This window comes from Sipha flava, unplaced genomic scaffold, assembly GCF_003268045.1.
Source record: "Sipha flava isolate LNK unplaced genomic scaffold, YSA_version1 25471_pilon_pilon, whole genome shotgun sequence".
In the NCBI taxonomy this organism is placed as follows: Eukaryota; Metazoa; Arthropoda; class Insecta; order Hemiptera; family Aphididae; genus Sipha; species Sipha flava.
In genome coordinates this window covers 1-4,174 of record NW_020272906.1, presented here as the reverse complement: position 1 = coordinate 4,174, position 4,174 = coordinate 1, and the positions used below count along the sequence as shown (strand labels likewise).

The window sequence follows — 4,174 nt, the reverse complement described above, 5'->3', positions numbered from 1 at the left end:
TACATATTCTGAAGTATTATTTCCTTATATTTATTGTAATTTATTCTCAAATTGTGTCAATATTATTTAGCCATAGTTTTTCAATAAATCTAATAAATATTTCATTTCCATGTGTCTTATTTAATTTTATTGTTATATTTAATTTTTAATTAATGGATTTGTTGTAATTTAGTATAGTTTCTTTTAAATTTAGATTTAATTTTTACAGATGTTGTTACGTTATTAAAATGTACACATAAGTATTTATTTTAAAGTGGTTACTTTACAGTTCAATGTAGATTACTTATAATTCAATGGACCAGAAAAAAATACTTTTTAGGTATAAATATTTTTATACCTAAAATAAATAAATAATATTTATTTTTTAAATAATTATACAATGTACATATAGGTTTATCAACTTACTACAAGTAAACTTATGTTGAAGGTAAATAGCTATTTACAGTGATTTTTGATGGTGCTGTTATTTTATTATTCTATATTGGTAGTACAATTTACATTTAATAAAATAAAACTATTAAATCTAAATAAAATGACTAAAATAAAAACAAAATATAAAAAAAAAAATAAATCCTGAATAAATTGAATTGTTACTTAAGTTTATTGTTAGCAGGTGTTTTATAATAATTTTTATCTATATAAAAAGTAAATTATGTGTATTGTAATTAATAAGTTAACATTATTTATCGAACATTTGAAACCCGATAAAATATAAAAATCTTTATTGTTTCATGTTGCCCAATTTCTTAATTTCTGTAATTTCCATCAATTTGAAATTGCTAGTGTATCAATTTCAATTAAATTTGTGATATAAGACTTATAACAACTTAAAAGCCTCGTCTTGCTGAGTATGAATATTTATTTTATACAATTATTCGGATGGTTTGAAGGAACAATTTTGAATAAATTATGACAGTAGAAAAAAAAATAATAAAATTCTCTATAGTATTTCTACATATTTATTTCAGAGAAAACAATATTAGAATTCACTGACTAAAAATCAATCTGATTGCTAGAGTGACTTTTAAATCCAAAACAACTAGATGGTATGCATCGTAAGATTTTCATAACGGGAAGACCCTTAACGCCGTGTCCTACGTAAATACGATAATGCGATAATCGCAATACGATGCGACCGATACGATTTCTAAAAATATACAAATCACCGAAAACGAACGGGAGTGTCCGACGTGACCATACGACACGACCAATACGACTGGTTATATTGGATGCGTTGAAAAACAAAATAGTTTGTTTTTGATCGCATATTCGTATGCGATTTTTACGCTGGGTCTTACTTATTAGTTATTATGTACGTATATTATACTATTAATATTATTACGTATATAATATAATATTATTGTATTATTACATTATTTTTATATTACCTACATATTTATAAATTCACTTAAAATTATTAATAATTTACCATTATTTAATTAAATTTATAACTTACCTTTTATATAATAAATACTTAAGTACCGAATTTTCAGTCAAAAGCATTTTGTTTTGTAGCGTGGTTAAAGGCATGATTAATGTTTTTAAACGAATATTATATTATATTATGCGAATATTAGCATGTACAATGTTCCTACTACCTTCAAAACCGTCGCACTACTATTGTCCATTAATGCGATCTCACGTTTGCCACGTATCCGATCGCCGCAATATCGGATGACGAAATCGTCGCATCGTATTGCGATTATTGGATTTGCCGTATTTACGTAGGACACGGCGTAAGCCGCGTCCACACTAGTGTAACAATTCGTCGTTTAAACGACGAACATGTGTTCACGAATAGGAATCGTGTGTAACAAATGGGCGAACTTATAATATTCTATCGAACAAATCGGCAATCCGTCAGTTGTCGGTATTTCGACGTAACGTCGGATGTTACGCAAACATGTTACGATGTTACGACAGGTATGGATACATCTTCGATGATTTTCACGAACGCACAAAATTAAGCTATTATTATTTATAATCAGTTTTTAAGTTAAGTCAAGTTTAACAATATTACTAATGACTTGTTTTGACATTCTGATAAAGTACTGCAAACTTATAAACGATTCACCAGTGATTAAAAATTGAAGTGTTACTGGCAGTTGTCTTGTACCGATATAGGTTCTCTTAAAATAGTTTCAGTTTTAGCGATTTTTGGCCCAATAAAATTAATAAGCAAATCAAAGTCACTTGACGCATCCTCATACAGTTTTGAAACTGTCCATTAATTTCTTGCGTTATTAAATCGTTTAATAACGAATTTCCTACAAATTTTAATCGATGAGTAAAAATTTGGGTTTGCCAACATCGTCTTCGTTTTCTATTATTTTTCTTTAGTGTAAGATGAATATAAACCATAAGCTGCAGCAGCAATTTGAAGCGACATGAAAAGCGTCAATACTCCAGGATAGTTTGAACTACTATGAAGTTTTTTCGGAAAGGTTATTTAAGTTATAAGGTAATTTATTGGTTAGCTATACGTGAACTTACACACATATTTTTTAGATGTTTGGTGAACGGTTTGTAAAACAGTTTGTTGTTTTGTTACGCAAGTGTAAACGTGGCTTTAGAAATCGTGTTTATGTTAGCAACAAAGTACTCATCGTTTTTGAATTCCCGCCCTTATAGAATTCGGTTTATCACTTTTTTGTTCGTGATTTCATAAGTATGATAAATTGGTCGTAACGTATTTTTGGTACCGCCCCCCGACCAATCATCTTTTTTCACCATTATTTACCGTAGGTGTACGTTCGCGGGTAAATAAAAGTGACGCGTAATTTCCGTATTTCGACCGCGGCTGCCTTAACGTTTTCGTTTTCCTTAACAATAATTTACTCTGTTCACGTGTTTGAGTTGTATATGTTCACCGTTTTAATGCGATAGGAATTGCTTGTAAACACTGAAAACTATTTTTTTTTCACGATTTTCATCTACTTCAATCGAGTCTAGTCAACGTTTAATTCTAGTAAGTATCTACTCAAGCTGTTTTTTTTCAATGATTCTAGCCATCTTATTCAATAAAAAACTGAAATGTCTCTGTTATTATTGAATTCTGCAATAACTATAATATTTTTTTTTATGAACACACTCTTAGTAAACTCTGAGTTGAGTTACAAGGTGTATGACAGTATAAATTATAAATATCATGACGGATAAACAACATTTTGCAAACATTTCTATAATCTAATTATATAACTAATTATATTTACTAATTATATAATCATATAATATTATAACTTGTTTTTTATGAAATAAAATTTAAAGAATTATACGTTTCATAAGCCACTAGAAGTCTAAAATTATTTAATTAAAATAATTTTCTTGTATTTAACAATTAAGATATAATATTTGTAATATCAATTTAATGGGTCGGCTTATATAAATATAATTTCTTAACTTATCGAAATTGTTTTATGTATTTTTAGTTTTAATTCAAACCTATATGACAAATTTATAAGCCCATTCTAAATTTGTAACAGTTGTATATACAATTATTATGTTTAAAATATAATAATAAAAGTATTTACACAACTGTGGAATTTCACTAAACTAATACAATTTTTATTTTTTAGTTCACATAAAACAAAATGAAGACAACATTAAACACGTAAGTAAAAAATAATCAATTTTGGTTTTAATTGTTCACTCTTATACATTTTATCTTAAATACTTTAAGTCTTAAATTGTCAATTGTTTACATATGTTTGTTATTTCAGGAAAGCAATAGTTAAAAAAGCAATCTTTTTGTTTTTACTTATAACAATGGTTATAATACCAACATATGGAAACAATAATACGAACAACAAAAATAGTGGTAATAATCATTATAACACAATATTGCTACATTTGAATTGACTTATAACATAAATTAAAATATTTTTTTCACTTGTTATTTATAAAGAAGTACAAAATGATTAAACTTTTAAAATACTTAGCATATAAATACAATTAATTTAACTATTTAATTTATCATCTTAAAATTTAGTATAGGAATTCAGACAAATAATTAATATGACATTTTTACTAATAATAACCTTTGTAATTGTAGTTATCAATTGGACCAAAGATATTTTATCTATATTATATTTGTATTAAATATAATATATTTAATAGTATTATATTTTTGGTGAGAAATTGCTCAGAGCTGTGTTTTATATATGCCATTCTGGAC

General features: G+C 26.4%; 1 long non-coding RNA gene across 1 annotated transcript; it reads left to right on the top strand.

Moving 5' to 3' along the window:
• The first annotated feature begins 2,822 nt into the window (after positions 1-2,822).
• Positions 2,823-3,811, top strand: LOC112684641. The gene is made up of 3 exons (XR_003148727.1): positions 2,823-2,968; positions 3,576-3,610; positions 3,720-3,811. It is a non-coding gene; the product is annotated as an uncharacterized LOC112684641 (long non-coding RNA).
• Positions 3,812-4,174: the final 363 nt, after the last annotated feature.